Raw genomic sequence first — 22,366 nt, forward strand, 5'->3', positions numbered from 1 at the left:
TTATCAAAAAGGGAATGATAAAGGTTGCCAAATGAGGGAACAACTTATTGTGTTAATTTTAAGCTTTATTGTCTAAAAAGTGAAAAAAAAATAGTCAAGATAACATTCACCAAAAATGATGGACAACAGATGTTAAGTGATGTAAAAAAAACACAGATATGGATCGTTGGTCGACATAATATCATAAAGAAAGAAAATTTAAAAATCTTTTACAGGTATATTCAATAGAGAGATTAAAAAGAGTTTATTATCTACAATGCACATCATGGAATTCTGAACTGAATTGGACCACACAATTTAGTTTTCTACTAATTGTATATATACAGAATGTGTTTTATCATTTATATGTCGTATATTTTTTCTTCTGGTCCATATTCAAATGTACTTGTTAAATCTAGTATCTAAGCTTATTGTGACGAGACAATCTGTCTTGCTTGAGGACAGCTATAATTACTTTTTTTCAAAATACATTAAACCAAATCTGCAAATGTGAACTCCATTTAAAATTTTAATTTTTTTGTTTTACTTAGTTGCAAATTCGATAAAGAACTTATATTGAATTCTATGTTGTAGAAATTTAAAAAAAAATAATATGGGTTATTCAATATACATACCAATGTAGATTTAAATACAAAATAGAAAATACTTTCAGAGGTCACCAAATGGTCTCCAACAAGAATATAGCTTCGAAATGTCTTAAGTACAAAAGTAATAAAAATATACGGTAACAGAACGATAGCACTTCTTCTAAATAGGAACAAAGGTAAGGGGACAAAAAAATAATGGTGAATATCTCCTGCGTGTGGACAGGTGCGTGTGAGTCGATAAGCGTATGATCCATTTCAATCACAAATTTTGACTGGTATTCATAGTTTTATACTGTCCATGCTTTTTTGTTTTGTCTATTTAATCAAATTGATTGATGGTTATTGAACATTTATACATCAAATGTGAAGGATACTTTCTGAAGGGTGTAAATCGTAGTCTACAAATACTGGAGGACCCAGAAATGTTATACTTATATGTATTAACTATTCCGTTGAATAAAATATGTACCTAACAAACCAACATTATATTCCCTAAGATTTAAAAGTCGCACAACAGATTCTATAAATACTAATTACATCACTCTTTTAAATAAAAGTGTATTACTTGTGGGACATTTCTGACTGTAAATTATGCCATTTTTCTTCAAGTTTTAATACAATAATCCATCCCCCTATAATTCAATCGATGATATAGATAAAGAAGGAACATGTTATAAGTTGATATCACCGTTGAAATGCAAACCACCGTTAGTTAATGTGTTCCCCAAATCGTAATGACTTAGGATTTTCTTCAAAGCAATAAAACAACCTCGGAATAGAGAAGTTCGTTCATCTTTATTATTTTTTCTTTTCCATAGAGATATTATTGTGTAACTTAAAAAAAAAACTGTTGTTCACTCCTGAGTTATTGTTTTTCATACTGCTTGTGTTGTCCTGATGTTAAACTGCATCTTTTGACTGAAATGCAGATCATATGGCAATAGAAAAATGCTAACAATGGCAACTAATATGAATGACTTACTATTACAAATTTAAGTCACTGAAAACTTTTCTTGAATTCTTCGCTTTCGTGGAAATTTTTCCAATAAAATGTAGTGTCCTAGATATTCCTATGTACTTGATTATCGTGCTACAAATGTAGTAATAAAAGGATACTCCTTGTAAAACACGCACAGAATATGAAAATTTGCAATATCAATATGATTGATATTTTTGCATTTGATATAACGAGAATAGGTATGGTGTATATGTCAAAGAAACAACAACACCGGGATGAAAATGTCAGGCCAAGGCCACCTATTGGTCTTCAATGAACAAGTGTGAAACCCTTATACCACAGGACAGGCTGCAGCTGGCTCTAAAACATTATTATACACGTGTAGAGCAAAAATGTTGCCCTATATACTCAAGTAAAGTAAAAAATAAAGTAAAGTAAAAACTAAAGAAATACAATGGCTAGAATTTCCTGACATCGGACAGGCGCAAATATGCGGCGGGATTAAAGTATTTTGGCGTGATCACAACCTTCCCATTTAAAGAGAAATCAAGGGAACCAAGGTTATAGCGGTAATCAAAAGAATGTAATCCAGGGACAAAAACCCGACATGGAAAATAAACAACAAAGAACATAAAGTAATAAAAATCATACATACAAAGTAACAAAAGTAAATGAGCAACTCGGACTCCACTAAAAACTGGGAGCATGGACCAGGTGCACCGGTAGGGTAATCGTCCTCTGCTTTTCTAGAAACAGCCGCAGAGTTACTCATAAAAAGTCAAGTCCGGGGTAGACAAACGAGGAAACACTGTTTTTAAATATAATATTTTAATTTCTATGTAAAAACCCTAACAGTGAATCAATGTTAATACCAACAAAAATGTTATTCTTCACTATAATATCAAAACTATATCCCTTACGAATGAGCCTATTCAACGGTTTAGTTAGCTTTCAGTGCTTGTGTAGAATATAATGATAATATTGATGTTGATATTTCTCGATTATATATATATACTTCTCGCTAAAATCCGAAACATTATTACAAATACGAGCAAATCAAACCAATTGTGATATGTAAACACCATATGATGGTGACAAGAGAGGCTTCACCATTTAAAAATAGATAGTTGACAATAGGGAATGAAAAATCATCCCTTTTATCTAAAATTTTAGTATTAATAGAGGATGCCCGGGAAATCGCGGTCAATTGAGCAAAGTGTGGACACAGTACTAATTTCACGAATCCAAACAAAATGAGCAATCGTTCTAGAGGATCTACCATACAATAATAGTGTACAGCTTTATTCAAATTGCTTTTGTGTTTCAAGAGGATTTGACCATTAACCTTCCTGGAGGACTTGGTTTTATTTTGACTAATATCATCATTTATACAAGGTCGGGTAATTCTAACAACCAAAGAAAAAAACGAAACAACCTCCCCTCCGGGAAGGTATGTACTTCTCCGTCTAATAATCGGGCAAAATGCGTATAAAATGTGACATATGAAGTAAAAATACACGGAGGTTTTAATCCATTACTCAATACTTCATAACCTCAAGAAATTACTGTGTTTGTACAGTTTGCCTTTTTGTTAGTTCGTGCGTTTAGAATTATACTGTTGTAAGTCCGTTTTTTATAAAAACTGAACAATTAGGTTATAAAGCTTGACGTTACAATGATGTATCTCCCTTTACATGTATGTTATCTTTACTACATCCTAAACCACTTTTTTTTTTAAAGTATTGTAATGCCCCAACTATTTTGGGAGTTGACTATAATTTTGTGGGTCCCTGGTGTAGGAAATAATAATAAAGATTGGATGGAAGTTCAATAATTTATATAATTAGCAATCTTAAACTCTGCATTCATAGGTAACAGCAATATGATAAATTAATAAAATGATACGATGAATCCTAATCACAGAAGTCTTTGACATACATATACTTGGAGCAAACTGCACTTGGGGCAGTTTGGTGCAGCATCAAACACTTTTTACAAGGTGACCAAGGTGATGAATAAAAACTCTTACTCTATAAGGATTAAAGTAATAATTTGTGCACCAAACACTTTTAGTTGGTGTTGCGAAAAGTTTCTTGGAGTATTTTCCTCGAAAAGTAAGCCCCAGCAGACGTCGGATCAGTCTGCAGATAATAAATAATAGCAGCATAAAAGTTCACAAATAATTAGAAATTACCAGTTTCTGGCCAAAACTAAATTGACTTTGGGCCATAATTTACGCAGTAAGCCAATTGGCTTCTACAGCTGTCTGTCAAAAGATCAAAGGAACAGATGACAGCTCGGTGTACGCCTACGCTATTTATTTACACCGTAACTAGGACATGACGTAGTACACAAACAACAGTAAATAACTACACAAAATTACACATCACAAGGAATGGCGCCGAATTCGATGTGCAACTCCGGACACGGAGATAAATTAACAATAATACAGTCAAGTGTGTTCTGGAAAACGATAAAATGATAATTACAAGTATTATTTATAACAGGTAAAACAATTCTTCAGTCCAAACACCAAGCATTGCAAAAAATGACCGAATATCTGCATGTAAAAATACCGGTGAATGAGAATATTACACGAAACCGATAATTGACAATAATATGTCCGATACTGAAATTCACCGGGCGTAACAGTATTATATTGTTCTATCTCCAAAACCTCATCATAAGTTAGTTCTATACTGAGCTAAGTCCAAAAACCAATCAAACTGCTCATAGAAGACCATGTGATCGAAAGTGAACATGGAGGGTAAATTGGAAACCATGCCTCTGCAGATGTATGTATTAAATCTATCTTAAAGTGAGTTTTAAGTTAGATATTTGATTCCTTAATGTTTCAAAAAATAGAAATTTATCATACACTATGGTTTTTTCTATCAATTCAGTGAATAAAAAACAAGTTATTCATAAAAATGTGAATATTTTGGAGTTACAACAGTTTGAGACTGACAGGAAATGCCAGTTTTTTTAAGTTCAAAATTTAACTTTCATCACAAATTTGATAAATGAAGAATTGAAATATAACATTTATAGATGATCATATATGATGTAAATGTTAAAAACACAAATTAATTATTAAATAACATTGCTGTATAAACATTTTTTAATGTAAATTTGAATTTATACACAATTTTACAGAACTGTAAGTTTTTGAAACTTAATTTCAATTTATTTGAGTCTAAATCTGTATGATCTGCCTGATGTATCCTTCATCCATATATTATTTTACATTAAGATAGAAGAGCTCTTACAAAATGTTAACAGATTATGTCGATGATTCCATGGTCTTATAAAGTACACACCATCATTGTGGAGAAACCTGATATTCTACTACCCTCTTAATGTTAAAAAAGAGGATCTTGACTATATACTCCGTTACGCCGAACAATTCCGTGAATTTGAGTTTTCATATACTACATATTATGGTGATTTGGCAAGCCTTGATTACAGGATTGAGTCGAGCAACACACCTGACAGACCTTAATCTTACCCAATCCAGGGTATCGGCACCTTCTTTTTTACAGTATATGCCAAATTTAGAATACCTGAACTTGACCGAATGTACAAATCTATGTGATGCAGATTTCTTGGTTATCCAAAGACTTGCTAAGCTAGACAGTTTATATTTGTCATTCAACTTTATATCAACTATTTCTTTGGCTACAATCGTCCAGAACAAACCACAACTTCAAGTTCTAGAAATATACGGCATTCGTCTAAGCATTGACGCATTTCATGACACCGTTTCACCTTGCTACAAATCGTTGTCCCATATGTACCTCGGCCTTTCTCCAGAGGTAGATGAACAGGTGTTCTACCTGATAGCACATACATTCTACGTTGACCTTACAACAAGAATTTACAAGCTGGATTTCTATGATAATTAACTTCTTCAGTGCCATACTATTTTGTTAGTTTTATCTATACATTGTGTATTTCTGCATTGTTTTATGAAAAACAACTACATTTTTTTTTGTATTAATCTTACAATAGTGTGTATTTGTCAGGTTTGAAATTCTCAAAATTTATTTTCATACTGTACTTAGTATTGTGCTACTGTAGAAAATGTCTGACCAAATTGTAGAATATTTTAATTTTGAAACAGATGCTGAGATAGCAGCTTTAATTGCAAATACTGATGAAAATACTACTGTAGTTATTGTAAATGCTTGTGATGAGAATAGTACATGTATTTTACATTGGGTAATGAAAACCTTTTGAATGATGAATCTTTTGAAATAAGAAATGAGGTACATGAAACATTACAACATATTGTTAATAGAGTAGTGAAGTAGAAAATCCTGAAGATAAATCTATCCCCTCTACTAGTGGCATTCAAAATTAAGATAGTCAGGGTCATACTACAGGTAGGAAGAAAATAAGACAAGTTGGAAATTGGAAACAAATTAAGAGAAAAAGTGATAGGCAGTCTGGAAAAGATTACATCAATGTAAAGAGTCAAACAGTTAGAAGTAGGAAAATTAAAGGTGACTGTAAAGGCAATTGTCGATTTAAATGCTCAAAACATATTTCTCAAAAGGAAAGGAAATATATTTTTGATAAATTTTGGTGTCTAAATGACAGTCAGAAAAAAATGTTCTATTCCAAAACTGAAGTAAAAAAGGAAAAACAGAGAAAAAGAACTGAAAAAACCAAAAGTAGCAGAAATTTCACATTTGAATATACTTTTACTGTGTCAGACAAACCAATTAGAGTGTGTAAAGAATTTTATCTTAAAGCACTTGATATAAGTGGTAGAAGAATACATTGGTTTTTTGAACAAGCAAATGATTCTTTAGAAGATAAAAGAGGAAAACATGTAAAACGGAAAGTGTCTGTCGGGGCTAAAAATTCATTAAAGATCACAAAAATCATTTCCAAGAATGGCTTCACATTATTGTCGGTCAAAAACTCAAAGAGAATATCTAGAATCTAATCTTAGTTTTTCTAAAATGTATGATTTATATAAAGAGAAATGCTCGAAAGAGAATATAAATCCTGAAAAATATCACTATTACCATAGAATTTTTAACACTGAATTTAATCTAGGGTTCCACATTCCCAAAAAGGATAAGTGTGACACATGTGAGGAACATAAAGCGTCTGAAGATGTAACAACTTTTAAATATGAAGATCATATAAAAGATAAAAGTGAAACAAAAATTGAAAGGGATAAAGATAGAAAAGGAGACACTCCTGTTGTTTGTTTTGACCTAGAAAATGTAATTTCATGCCCTCGGGCTGATGTTTCAAACTTTTTCTATAAGAGAAAAATAAACACATATAATTAAGTGTTTATTTTTTTCTCAATAAAAAGGGTTACAATGCAGTATGGACTGAGGTGGACGCTGGTAGAGGAGGAAATGAAATTGCAAGTGCATTGATTGCAATTTTAAATGACATTGTTAAGGAATATCCAACAGTAGAAAAACTTTGTCTTTGGTCGGATTCCTGCCTTCCTCAAAATAAAAAATCCCACATGGCCACAGCTTTAAAGATTTTCTTCTACCAGCATCCCAACCTCAAACAAATAGAACACAAATTTTGTACTCCAGGTCATTCTAATATTCAGGAGATGGGTAATATTCACAGTAGTATAGAGAAGGCTTTAAATGTATCTGAGGTTTTTAGTCCACCTGGATTTATAAGAACATTATCAAAGGTTAGACATAGTCATATGAAAGTTTTAGAGCTAATGCCATCTATGTTTTTAACTATGAAAAGGCTAGTAAATCATTTAGATATACTGATGTTCATTTTACTAAAGTAAAGTATATCAAAATTGTAAGAGAACAACCGAGTCATGTTTATTTTAAGTACTCCTTTTCAGAAGATGAAGTTCATGAGACCTCCATTATAGCTTACACTGGACGTGGTCCGGTTGGTGTTGAAAGACTATTAACTGTTTCCAAGCTTTCGAAAAAGCCGAAGATAATAAAAGAAAAAAATGCAGATATTAAAAGCATGCTGAAATACATGCCATTTTACGACCAAAATTATTACAAAAAGTGTCTGAAAATAAAAACATAAAGCTGACAGTCTATGAATTGTGTAAATGTTTAAAGAGAAAATGTTCTAACAGTGCTTGATAGTTTTTTCTTTTCATTGAAGTACATTAAGAAAATGTATGATTGTATGTTTTATATTTTACCAAAATCACGAGAAAGGATTTTTTTCTCTTGATATGAAAGCATAACATGTGAATAAAATCTGTACCATAAGATATAATATGTACTTTATTCTTGTTATTGGAAGACTGGAAAAAATATTTTGATAAATAAAAAAAAATAATAAGAAACAATAACAAAACAATACATTAAATTACTTTGAAATTTGAGTTTCTTATTTTAAATGAATAATTATAATAAAATGAAATAAAGCCTTAATGCTTGATAATAATTCATCACCGACAGCATTCAATTGTTGGTTTCTGAACCAAACAAATCTTAAATGTAAGATGATCTTAATCGTGTTTTTGTTAAAACATTTATTTTTCAATTTGTATTTTTGTGTGATATCAGTATCATGTGTTTTTTCATCTTTTTGAGATTTACAATGTTTTTGATGCATCTTTTCATATAAAATTCTAATAAAATATTGAATTAAATATGTATCAGTTTAATATTTCTATAATTCAGAGTTTTGCGGTAAAATGTTCTATCTCCAAAACCTGATTTAAAAGAATACATTGAGACTTCATGGGAACAATGCAAATAACGTTTACGCTATTGAGAGTTTCAATACAGGAAATAACATTACATGCATTGTATGAGCATAAACATTTTATGCAAACAAATATCAGCAACTAAACTTTCAATTCACTTTTACCAACATTTGAAAAAACGGACATACAACAGTATAATTCTAAAGGCACGAGTTATTGTTATTGTTAGTTAAAACTTTAGTTGCAATGCACTACGGAAAATGGCAGGAATATTTTTCTTGGAATATTGGTTTAATCTGCGATTAAGATGCTGTTTTCTTTGCCCCAGATTTAATTTGACCCACTGTTATGAGGGAATTGAAGTCTTACGACGACGACGATGACGACACCGACAAACGCAAAGAGAAGACTTTAAAAGTTAATATGGCCCATTGAGAAAAAATACAAACTCAAGACCTGGTGCTATAAACTGGTCATCCTGAGGCTTCGCCCAAGTTTTCACTACATGCCCAGCGGGTCGCAAGAGAGTAACCTTGTTTTTTTTCAAGAATTCTGCTTATGTTCACATTATAGGGGCGTCTTGGTATAGTTTGAGCGTGATTACGTTTTTTCATTGTTGAATATTCTCGTACAACATCAAGACACAGAAGAGGCATTAAAGCCATGTTCTTTGATATCGTTTATTTTCAATATATCGTGCGAGTTTTTTTTACGCCCAAGAGTGTTTTTCCCCAAGCAGGTTATCAAATTGCTCTTTTGCTAACTTGAAAACTGTTTTTTTATATCTCAAAATCGAACTTGCATGTATGTTTGTGCTTAAGAACAGTACAAAGCTTTCCTTATTGAATGGAAAACACCGGGAGACGAACGGACAGACAGACGGACACTCAAACTGAAAAAGCTTCATTCACACTTGATTCATCCGAACTGTGCAATTTGCTAGAACAGAAATACAGTTAAATATATACTATAAACGTTTTAGACTTGGTACTAAATATTTTTAAGCGATTCTAAATTTTAAAAAATGGCATTTCCTGTTTGTTGTTGATGATACTGTCAATTTTTTTTTTGTTTTTTTTTTTTGTTTTGTTTTTTTTTTTTTGTTTTTTGTTTTTGTTCTTTCTTTGTTTTTTACCGGGGGGGTTGAACATCCTTTAATTTTCTGAAAGTTCTGCTCCACCCATTTAAAAAGTGCATAATAAATTCTTAATTTTAAAAATTCAATATTTTATATATAACAAGTGAAACTGCAAAAACACAAAAGTCTCCAAAATGGCACATGGTCGGATTTAGTTCAACCTAAAACAGCCATTGAAATCCAACAAAGTTTAAATTTTGCCGATTTTGGCGGCCATTTTGAAAAAAAAATGGCGGCATTTCCAAAAAAAAATTACGCCTATGATGTCAGCAAGTCTAGAACAGACATACATCTAATGAGTTCCACTAATTTTATAGATTTTTTTTTCATTTTTCCGGATTTTGTTTTGGCGGCCATTTTGAAATCGGCAGCGTTTTTAAAGTCTCGAAGTGGCTTGCACACCCCCTGAGCATGCTTGATTTTTGAGCCAAGTTTGGTATGAATCGAATAAACGGTCTCCGAGAAATCTCCAGGACATCTTTACGCGCAGAAGAAAAAGTATAATAATAATAATAATAATAAGAAGAAGAAGAAGAAGAAGAAGAAGAAGAAGAAGAAGAAGAAGAAGAAACGGAGCAAAAACAATATGACACATGATCCGGACTGTACGTCGATTGAGCATGCGTAGAAGCGTATTATAACACGCGGACCAATGACGCTCTCCGAATTGGAATATTTTATGAATAATTCGCGTTTTCCGTAGAAAAAAAAAGAATTGTTTCAAAGACAAATTTAGGAAGTACACAACACTTCATTTATACTTCATATCACAAATATATTCGACCTTGTATGGTTTCAGAGGAGTTGAGGCTAAAAAATATCGGTCTCTTCCTTTAATAGTATAGATATTTACCGTTACCGATATAAATATTAAGATCAAGAAACGGATATACTTTATTAATAATATTTGCTTTATTCAAAGACTGATCTATATGATATATACATGTTGAAATCATCGTTGTTAAGAGCCTCAATATTGTAAAATCATCTAAAAGTGTTATTAAATTGTTCTACCAAATATTCGTTGGAAGGGTCTTTATTGATTCTAGCCACAAATGGTGAACTTTAAAGACTTCTCCTCCGCCACAGTTGATTGAACATGTAAACGTGCATATATTACTGCTTCCTGTTCAACCACTAAATGACCTTTTCTTATATTAAATGTCAGTAAGCTGCACCTGTAAGCGTGCATGTGTAACGGCTTCATTGTCTCTAACTGAAGGACATCTTTTGTTATGTTAATGGTACCGAACAAAAAAGGTCTTATCTTATGATATAAAACTACTCGTAGATACTTTTAAAAAGTTACGGGTTGCAATTAAGGATAATAACACTGACAAACAATTTCTAACAACAAAGTAGATATAATAGTGAGCATGTATTACCCATGTCACGTACGCCAATAATACTACATATAACATTTCTAAGCACCGAGAAAGTCCCTCTTTTGGTACAAAAAATACATCAGAAGATCTTGATAATTTGTTTCTTTTCTAACAGAGAATCTGAAGTATCATTATTGGTAACTCGGCTAAAACTTAACCCGAAACTCGTGATCTTATGTACAAAGACGAAACCAAACAAATCTAGACAACAATAACCTGCATATAAAGAAATCAGTCGGAAAGACACAATGTTAAACTAAAACTGAAAATATTTTAGGCTTTCAGACACCACAAAAAGCCAAATGTATGCACTGCGAGAAACAACTAGAATAATGGAACAAGACTTACACTTGTCATTAACGGAAATACTTCTCTTGGCGTCTTAAATTTAAACTATTTGATGAGTTTCTTGTCGTCTTATTTTTTTTCTTTTGGTAGTTTTGTCTTTGACGCAAATCGGACCCTACGCACGAAAAATATATATGTGAAATATATATATTACAGAATTAAACAACAAAAACAAAACTCAAAACAAAACAATAGAAATAGTAGACTTAAAGAAAATGTGTACAATGTACATACAAATTTAACTTCTATGGTATATTCACATTTTAAAAAACTTTTCGGCAAATGAAAAAAAACTTAAAACTCGTGCACATTAAAATGAATTTGCTAATACGATATATAACACTTTAGTAGATGTAATGTTTTGATTTATTTTGTTATATGGAAATATGATATATTTTGTTAGATCAATCTAAGAATGATTTATGTTGACGTTCACAAATCTCCTAAATTACTTCTTGTTTATGTTTCTTATTACATTTTTTTTGGTTAATTGCTGACCAAAAAATTCGATGCATTGATTGGATGCAATTTAAGACGGAAGCTTTTTATGGGCTATATATGTTTGCGACGGTGAATTTGTAACCACCAGATCTGCACAGGAAAGAAAAAGGTAAGATTTTATATATTACTGAACTCATAAGCATCCAATTTATGGTAGAGAAGTAAGAGACGTCGGGAATAGATACAATTATTACAGAATCTTAAAAGAAAATTGTTACAAAATTGTATTTGCTAACCTTGTGTATATCTCTTTTAGATGCCGATTTAATATAATGACAGTGCCCTTTGGAACTTCAAATATCGTTTAATTGAAGATAGATAAGTTATGTATCGCCGTTGTCCAAAGCTATACAAATTAAAATTAGCCGTGTTGCATCAAGTATTCTCAATTATAAAATTGGTTGAAATACATAGGTTTATCGTCTTAATTTCATAAACTGTACAATGGAGAGCTGGTAAAGTGAATTCAGAACTAAATTGTGTTTAGCTACATGTATATTGACTTGTTTGACTCTTTATTTAATTGGTCTTTTTAACTCTATTTTAACATTTGCATCAACCCAAGTATTAGAAATTGCCACGGGCTGAAATACATAGATCTCTATAAATATAGATTTTTTTTCTTCATTCTTTGACTGGATTTTATTATCGGTTTGGAGCTAACTTGTGCTGAAAGTTTTTATTAACAATATAAATATTGTTTTAGCGCTATACCATTGTGAAAAAAGACGATACTAGTATTGTGACATTAAATGAAGTAAGTAACAATAAAACACATAACTTAATCGATGTATGTAACACTGGAATTAAAGAGTATTCAAGGGAACCAAGGTTCTAGCGGAAATCAAAAGAATGTAATCCAGGGTCAAAGACCAGACATGGAAAACAGACAAACACAACAAAGAACATAAAGTAACTAAAATAATACATACAAAGCAACAAAAGTAAATGAGCAACTTGGACTCCACCAAAAACTGGGAGCATGTACCAAGTGCACCGGCAGGGTAAGCATCCTCTAGAAACAATCGACAAGTTGCTCATAAAAAGTCAAATCTGAGGTAGATGAAAGAGGAAAGGAAAACTATGACACGTAGAACAAATAAGTTTCCATGTAGCAGATGGATACAACGCAATGATCAACGAATTCATGATGACGACCATTAAACTTATGTAGTGATGACTTAAAAAATAACGCAAAATATGTGTTGAAACAAGTATTTACGAAATAACAAGTGTTCAATAACATTTTCGTAAAAGAGTTTGTGAAGTAATATATAAATGTAAAATAACGAATTCATGGAAACTACACAATAAGCTTTATTTAACACGCATGTTTAGTTATTGTTTGTTTGTTTGTATTTCTCATTTTCTGTAATATTTTAGGAGGATTCGACCGGTTGCGACAAAGCATTCCAACATGACGACGGCTACAATACAAAAGAGGTAGCAGAGATCAACCAGGAATGTGAAGGTTACAACATTGATTACGTTAAAGCTGTGCAATGCAAACCTGGTAAGAAGCTTTCAATTTCATGTTAGAAGCAGTATTGCTGATCAATTACATAAGTCGAATCTATAGTATATAGAAGTAATTCTGTATAACTAAATTTAATAGAAATAGAATTGTATTTAAAATATTTATTAAAAAAAAATTGTATTATTATTTTGCAGAATCCATACAGAAAAGAGCAACCTGTCGCCGTGTTTGTATCATCAGAATCTACCTAGTACGCTACAATGGAAAAATGTACATCGTCGCTATAAAACGTTGTTATATAAAATGTTCCCAAATTACATAACGTCCAGTGATGACGATACATATAACTTGACAATCTCTCTGTTATGAGATTTCCGTCACTTTTTTCAAAGCATTTGTCACTGTCAAATCTATGTTATAGACTTCTATAATGTTTCAAATTTTCAGTCGTTGCTCATATTATGTTTAGGTACCCTGATATAACAAGCATTACGAAAATGTTTTTATTGTTTTTTTTTTCTTCAGTAATAATTATCAAGCTGTCTAGCCGTATGTTTGAAAAACTCTGTATATGAACGCGCAATACCAATAAATATCTCCATTGTTATTTGTGTTTATCGATTTGCCTTATGTAATCTCTTTGTAAAAGCCATCGCAATAATGTTTTTCAATATATATCAGATCGATAAAAAATACCGTGTCAACAAAAGAGAAACACAATCCAGAGACACAAAGATCCAAAGACATTGCAAAAACGTAAAAGTATGAAACAGATACGAACATACAAACTGTAGACAATAAAATAAATAAAAACTGAGGATAAGGAAACGAGACAGCATAGAAATGAAAATGCTTGTAATATGACCAACAAAAAATAAGACACAAAGATGAGTGTGACATCAGCTGTTCCAAGGAAGAATAGGCATGTCCGGCTCTGTAGCTGTCACATTTTAACATTGTAAAATATTGTATGGGTCAATTCAGTGGGTTGTCAATCGTCAATGCTTTCCTGTCTCATATGTAAGATAGGAATATTATATAGGTAAATCAAATTGTTGTGACATCAATAAAATTGCAGTAGCAACGATAGCAACAAGGGCTGTACAAACAAGCGTATTGAAATCTTATTTGACAGTTTACTTGTTCATCTGGGTAGTGCACAAAATCATATCCACAACAGTAAACATATATTTTAGAGAGCAACATGCAATTAATAGCTTTTAAAGAGTAATCAAGGTTTTAGCGAAAATCAAAAGAATGTAATTCAGCGACAAAGACCAGACAAAGAATACATACAACCACCGCAAAGAACATAAAATAACCAAAATAATACATACAAAGTAACAAAGTAAATGAGCATCTGCACTATGAACTGGGATCATGGACAAAGTGCACCGGTAGGGTAAGCTAAAGAGTCCTCTGCTCTTCCAGAAACACCCGTCGAGTTGCTCATAAAAAGTCAAGTCCGAGGTAGACAAAAGAGGAAAGGAAAACTATGACACGTTGAACAAATCTATCTTCATTCTTCATAGTGCAGATGAATACACCGTAACGAGTTCATGATGACGACCATAAAACCTCTGTAGTCATGACTTCAATCTTGTAGCAAAGTAATCATGTTTCAGAAACCTAATTGTAAGAAGTCTAGCGCGGTACAACAAGTTACGGCAAGTTCTGGTATAACGTATTGAGTTGTGATATGAAAACTCCATATGCAGGTTCTAAAGGAAGGTTGCCACAGATGAAATAAAAGTTGACAATACGGAATGAAAAGAGTTTGTCGTATATTTTGGTCAATAGTTTTCCTTTACCATTGATTTCTAAGGGTAGGTTAAGATATGAGGCTGACTTCACACTGTCTGTAGAATCCTTTATCTCAAATTCTTTGGGGTAGGTGCGATGTATCGAATCCCCGAAACTAGGATTGTTTAACGATAATACATCATTTATATTGTAAAAACTTAGATTAAAGGATCTATCTAAATGATATTCCTTCTGTTGGATCAGATGAGCTATAAAGTAATCCTCATAAGAGTGAAGGAATAGGTAAGCAAGATCAAATGAAAGTTTTGCTTTAACAGGTCCAAAGTTTCACTATATCAGGACATTGTATACCTGTACAAGTATAGGGGTAGACACGGAATTACCTACCAATCATATCAAGGAGATAACCGAATACGCCTTGACTGCTCGTTCACTATAAGTTGTTGGAATATAATTAATTGATCTCTTCGCCTTAAAACTTTCATTTTTGTAGTTTATTACAAACAGTATTAAACGTATTGCAGTGGTATTTTTGAGAATTGATTGACCGTCGGTCTAATATTTAGTCAATATTAAGTCTTTGAAGTGAGTGTGTGCCTCCATAAAAATGTATAAGAAGGTTAAAAGTCAAATTTTACTGTGAGATCGAATTTCCATGTATGTTGTTCTTTTCTGAGTATGAAATTAATATAAAAAAAACAAAAATGAAGTGGAACTATAACATAACCGGAAAACTTTTTTTTTTATTTTATAGATGGTCAGCTGTCAACTCAGTTGTGGTAGTGAACGAGTAATTTAGTCTCATAGGCGTGACATTCTTGTGTACTCCAGAATTGTAATATTTATCACCTGTTTAAATTATTATTATTTAGCGTTAAAAAAATTAACAAAAACTGCAATTGAAGGACTGGAAAGTCTTTTTTCTTAGTTCTGTAGTAGCCCTTATACATATATTAAAAGTGGATATGCATATATAAAAATAATGGACAAGTGTTGCACAGAAAATAAGGCATTTCCTTATCTTATATAAGATTAGTATAGTAACTATTGGTTAGTGAAATCACTTAAAACATTGAGATGAAATTTTAAATATTGACGGAGGTAACCAGTTAATAAAAAAAATGATTAATTCCTAAGTCTACGGCACACGATGGCCAGTGAAGCACTTCCATGCATTTTTTCATGGAGAGTTATAAGCAATTTGTTATTCTATTATTTTATTGTTTCTCATTGAGTATTTGTTGTAAAACAGAAATGTCAACTTTTAACTCTCTCCCCCCCCCCAAAAAAAAACAAATAAATACAAATTTTTATTTACATTAGGATGAATGCTCGCCAACTTAAATGCTTCAAAAATCGAGCAAGTATTACAACCTTCTTGAAATACATCTTAAACCACCCGTAGCTTGATAATTATATTTTTTAGTAATTGAATATTGCACGTAACTCCCAAAAATAACTGTACATGGTTGTTATTCATTGCTTACACTCAAATGAAGCTTCCTTGTAATAGAAAGGATTGCACAACATCAAATCTTACTTTTTTGTGCTTGACGTTTGCTTACTCTAAATCCAGTCGTTTGGAATTGTAGTGATCGATTATATCTGATGTTGCTGATTGTGATGGTACTGCCATTCTTTTGATATATTAAGAGCTAGCCTTCAGTACCTGTCTTTCTTGACTGAATATCTCATTTTGTCTGTATGATGTTGTTGAGGTATTCAATGAAGGAGAATTCAATTTATTACGGAGTGAATTTTATTGTGTGTTTCTTTGCTGTTGTTGTTCATTTTTTACCTTACACTAAAAGTGAATGGTTAAGGCCTCATAAAAGTAGTAAAAACTACCGCAGACATGCGCCTGTCAACAATTTGGAGATGTTGGTCTTTTATGTGTCTTCGTGTCGTTATTTCACTTATAAGTTTATTTTGAAGAAATGGCTTCGGTTACTGTGGATTTCATTACTTCTGCAGTCGGGATCTTTCAGAGCTTAGTTAAAGGTTTGGTTTCACTTATTGAAGATTTTTTTTTGTGTTCTCTCTAAGTATTTACTTTTTTAATAAAAAAGGTGTACCTGGTCCATGCTCCCAGTCCAGTATTAAGTAGAATCCGAGTTGCTCATTTACTTTTGTTACTTTGTATGTATGATATTAGTTACTTTATGTTCTTTGTTGTTTGTGTCTGTTTTCCATGTCTGGCCTTTGTCCCTGGATTACATTCTTGTGATTACCGCTATAACCTTGGTTCCCTTGATTACTCTTAATGAAAATTATACGATAGTGCATTGATGCGTTTCACAATATCTGTTCTGTTTTTTTTAATTTTTAATATTCCATATCTGTTTCTTAATGACGAATCCACAGAACACAAACAATCATTCTTAAAAATCTTCGAGTGACTGTTTTCATTTAAACAATTTTTAAGGTATACTAAATCCCTTCCTCAACTTTATTTTATTGCTGTAACAATTTCGTCACATGATTATTCATTATAATGAATCGACAATGATGAAAATATAATGACTTTCACCACGTATCAGTTTGAGATATTTACTTAACACTGAATTATTACCATGACCAGTGTAACTAAATATTCTCCTCATTTAGTACCAGACATAAAAAAGACATTGACCAATGAATTAGTGTATTTTATGAATTAAACTACATTATGTCCAAGTGATATATCACATTATTTAGGTGGAAATTTGAATACTAGTCTGTTGAAGTATTTACATATTAATGAACGTGTAAATTTCTTCCAGATATTTGAATCAGAATACCGAGCTTTGGTGAATAAGAAAGATTTTATTTGTTATTAAAATTGTTGATCAGTATTGCACAATACGTGAACACTCGGTATCTGAATAGTTTGTTTGCTTCACCTTATCCTTAAAGATAAACATGACCCATTCGTTAAAGTTTTTGATTCTTGAATTTTTTTTTAACTTTTCAGTCATATCAGTATTCAGTACTTTTATTTTTATTTATACACAAAAGTAACAGGCAGCCAATCAAAACAATCAGCTTCTTAGGAAAAAGATACTCAGAAAAGGATATGTTGCTTCTTGGTTAATTTCATTGTTACAAAAAGTATAACACTCGTATCATTACCATAATTGATTTTTATGGAGTGCCCATTTTTATTGGAAAATATATATTTCTCCTCTTTAATGAACAAAATATTTTGATAAAATGCAGAAACTGTCCACCATTTTGCAGCCCCTGCGTTCACTTTAGGTGTTCAGTAGGGGTCCTATTTTTTTTTGTTTTTCTATGTGTACCATGTAGTTTTGTATGAGCTGTACGATTTGTTGTTCGTCAATCCTCATTTTTCTTCAATATTCAGGCTTCTTTTTAATTCAAAACCTTTACAGAATTGATGATTGCCCTTTGCATAAGCAATTAATTATCTCTGTGATAATTCAAGGGATAATTTAAATTTGAAAGTAATAAAAATAAGTTTGACAATTATCTTCAATGATAACTTTTTTAAAAATTTAAGTCCTCTACGGACTACTACAGGTACGAAAAAAAGAATATATATCCATATTTGTAAAGCATATACAGATAAGATACAAATGCAACAAACAACTGTGAAAGTCTATATAGTCAACGGAAAAAGCAAATTTTTTCTTAAATCAATAGCATTTTCTTATTGTAAAACAGATTACAAAAACACGCCTTCTTCCAAAGATTATTCTAAAATAAATTCGGCATATCCTTCTGTTAAAACAAATTGCTCTCTTCTGAATTTTCTCTGAAAGATAAAACGAAAATGTTTAAAATGTAGAAAAATATTATCGAATGAATAATATAAAATCTTAGTTGAAAGAAAAAATGAACAGATATAGTGAAAAATCATTGTATGACCTCTATAACATACTGAATACTAATACAAACATAAAAACAGTAAGACTTTTCACCCTTTCATTGAATATAAACAATACCGAAGCGTCAATTTCTAGATTTCATACTGTTACGAACAGTTTAAATAATTATTATGCTTGCGCATTGTTAAAAGTTATGACATTATGATTTTATCCTTGCCGTTTTAACATGGCAAAGCCCTGACAAATACAGTCTGGTAACCATCACACTCCTCCTGTTTGATCCGTTGTAGTTCTCGGTCTGTAAAACGGTCATCATTTTCGGATGCATCATGACATTCAGTAAAGTTGTCCTTAAATTGTATGACAAGTATAGAAAAGCAATAACAGTTACTGCATTAGAAGTAGATCAATTTGTACGAACAACGATTTTTCAATTAGTAAATCACAAAAAGTAAGTAAATATCTCAATCAAGGCCCTTTTTCATCATGTTTTAAGTTGATTAAATTCCTTGTTTGTATTTGTTCATGTTCTGTTAATACTTGTACCTGTACAGCTCTAAAAAATAGAAATGAATGTTTATCAATTGCATCACTCTTCAATTTGTTTTCTTAATAATTAGTTTTGAAAAGAGGCTTCCACACAGAAATAACACATCACAAAAAGTATTTGAATTTTCATATATCATTGAGTAATACGTGATTTAAGTACAATTCTGTATAAGAACCAGGTATTGGGTGACACATCCTATTTTTTTTTTCAATTTGGACTTTTTTCCCTAAAATATATTCAATACATCTAGAAAACACCCGAAAAGATATTTAATTTCAACCATAAGGGCTGTGATGTACATATATTTTACTAATTATATAAGGGAAAATGTGGGGAATTTCCATAAAGCATCTCAACTAAGATGGTCTTATCAATATGTAAAAAAAAACAAACATTACAAGCACTTTGATTATTATTTCTGGAGGTTATGGAGTATAAGTACTTGGATAATGCAAGAAAATCTGTTTTTTCTTCAGGTGCCACAACTCATACATATTTTGCCTGATTCTTAGACAGAGAAGTACTTAAGTAGCAGTCTTTCTAAAATTCAGAAAGAAGGTGATTCATGCATGTAAAAAAAAACGACTGAATTCAGATTTATTTCATCTTCACACATACTTACTGGTCACATAACTAGTATTAATTTTTCATTTGGTTCTTGCGCTTTTGAAATAAAAATGATTTAGATTATACATGAAATTAGCACTTTGAAAAAGTTGTCGTTCCTGTTTTGGTTTCATTTGGTCAATTTTAGTGGGCTTTTCTTCGCAGCGAATCACTTAACCATTGGCAGTGTCTGAACTTTATGTGCACTGGTACTTAAATACTGATAATGTTAAATACTGAGCGCTCCGTGTTTTAGATATTTTTTTCATTTATCTTTTTTTGTATTTAACTGTTACTTAATTCTATTTGTAGAATACAAGCTAGTGACAACATAATCAATCTTTAAAATAAAATAATTTTAACTTTTAAAGTTCAATTTGCTAAATTATATTGTTTTAATACATTTTGTGTTTCATACTTATATCTAGTATCTCATGCTGCCATGAATTGTTTAGCAGGTGCATTTAGAATCGATGGACTGTATCAATACAATATAACAAATTATCTCAAGACAAATATGAAAGAAAAAACAAATCGTCAATTTTACGGAGTCTTATGTTTTTCTTTCATTATACTATTTTACGATTAATTTTAAAGCTAAATATAGAAACAGAGAACTGAGAGATAATTTAGCCTGTACCTCATTTTGGGCTGAGGTTTGTACCTCTTTGATTTCAGATTTCATTGTCCTTCTTCACTATAGTTATATCCTTGTATTTATCATGCAAATTTGCCACTTTGTAAATATCTGTATCTTCAGTTGCTATAACTTTTTCCTCAAACTGGAAATAAGCAATGATAATTTCTATTGAACTGTCAAGCATTGCATTCCCTTGATATATTATGACTTTTTGCATGTGTCTTAAAATTATGAACACGTAGAAAATGAAACTACATAAAAAGTGAAATTAAGGACATCTGAGAAGTAAAAAAATACATGTAGAGAGAAAAAGTTTACTCATATATTTGATATTTGGCTTTCACAATAATTGATTGAATCTGTTTATAACTACAATGATAAAATTCTAAAATTAATCAGAAAACTTTAAAAACGTAAAACTCGTTTTTCAATGTTTGAAAATAAACCAATTCAAGAATGGCACAACCAGATTGTATGCCATTTTATTATTCATTTTATTTTGATGAAAGTATATCTGAAAATATAATATAACGGATACAAATATGTACATATATCAGTTCTAGCGAGCGTGGAAAACCGCTATAAATTGAACTTTAGGAAAATATTACAGGCATAATGAAACTTTACCTTAAATGCTTTGCATGCCAAAATGGGAACTGCAACCAAAATCACAGTCGCAGTATTCATTCTGCTTTCCCGAAAAAATCTTATTTACTCTTTTTGTCTCTAAATAAGAAGATATAAAATAGTTATTCTAATGTTTCCACCTACATGTAACTATAGAATGAAATCAAGCTGTATATAGCTATTTATCTAATAAAATTTAAATAAAAGTAGCTTTAAGAATTGTACTTTTTAGGTTCAACGCTTATTATCACAAAAAAGATTTTATTATTCGTGTCGTATCTTTAGTTTTTGTTTCAAATTATCTTTTATCATAAGAATATTGTACCATTAAAACATGTTTCCAATACTTTTTAAATTTCGATTTTGAAGCAATTTGTACAGTCAATATATATATATATATATATATATATATATATATTTGCTATTTGCTACACTGCTCCATCGGATCAAATTGATACAGGGAAGATATGTAAACGTATAGAAAGGTCTGAAAAATTTCCAACGATGTTAGAACTGTCAAATTTGCGATGCAGATTTTTTGTCGTTCCCTCCGCAGGACTCGAACTCGTACTGCTGTGACATCTATGGCAACACCACCTGCACAAAGTCCAGCGCCCTAGACCACTCGGCCAGCTAGACTAAATAAAAATATAGCCTTCCCTGGCCGGGTCATTCCTCCTCGTAGGATTAATCTAGGGCTGTAACTTAGTACACGATGTATGGTGGTACGGGACTGTTCATTTAGATGTTAATATGTAGGATAGAGGATCAAATTAATGATGCATGTCACAACAAATAAATATTATACAACGTCTCAGAATGTGACCACACTATGTGCTACACTGCTCCATCGGATCAAATTGATACAAATTGATTCAAATTGATTTTTAAGACCATTCTATACGTTTATATATCTTCCCTGTATCAATTTGATCCGATGGAGCAGTGTACTGTTCAAGATCACGTACTGGTATTTTAAATTTCCGATGTTTGGTACTTTCGACAATGTATTTCATCTTTCCTTTCCTGTGAAGTTTTAATCTACCTTTTTCGATCTGTTGGGTTTTTGTCTTTCAAATGACATGTTTAGCAAGAAAGTTTTGACATTCTGAAAAATGCTGAATAATTCTCAGAAGTTTTAGCATATCCTCGCAGTTTTTGAAAAATTTTGAACAACGTAATAATCAAAAAGTGAAAGCGATAGTTGAAAATCTCCCCTATTCTAAAATTCTATAAGAAGCCATAAATACTAATCAAAATATAGTCTATATCA

The 22,366-nt window shown here is 31.4% G+C and overlaps 1 long non-coding RNA gene across 1 annotated transcript; it reads left to right on the plus strand.

Moving 5' to 3' along the window:
• Positions 1-11,641: 11,641 nt before the first annotated feature.
• Positions 11,642-13,683, plus strand: LOC148629076 (uncharacterized). Its single transcript, XR_015914857.1, has 4 exons — positions 11,642-11,708; positions 12,306-12,356; positions 12,983-13,112; positions 13,271-13,683. It is a non-coding gene; the product is annotated as an uncharacterized LOC148629076 (long non-coding RNA).
• Positions 13,684-22,366: the final 8,683 nt, after the last annotated feature.

This window comes from Perna viridis, chromosome 1 (genome assembly GCF_037379345.1).
Source record: "Perna viridis isolate PV_CMFRI_1.1 ecotype Kerala chromosome 1, ASM3737934v1, whole genome shotgun sequence".
In the NCBI taxonomy this organism is placed as follows: Eukaryota; Metazoa; Mollusca; class Bivalvia; order Mytilida; family Mytilidae; genus Perna; species Perna viridis.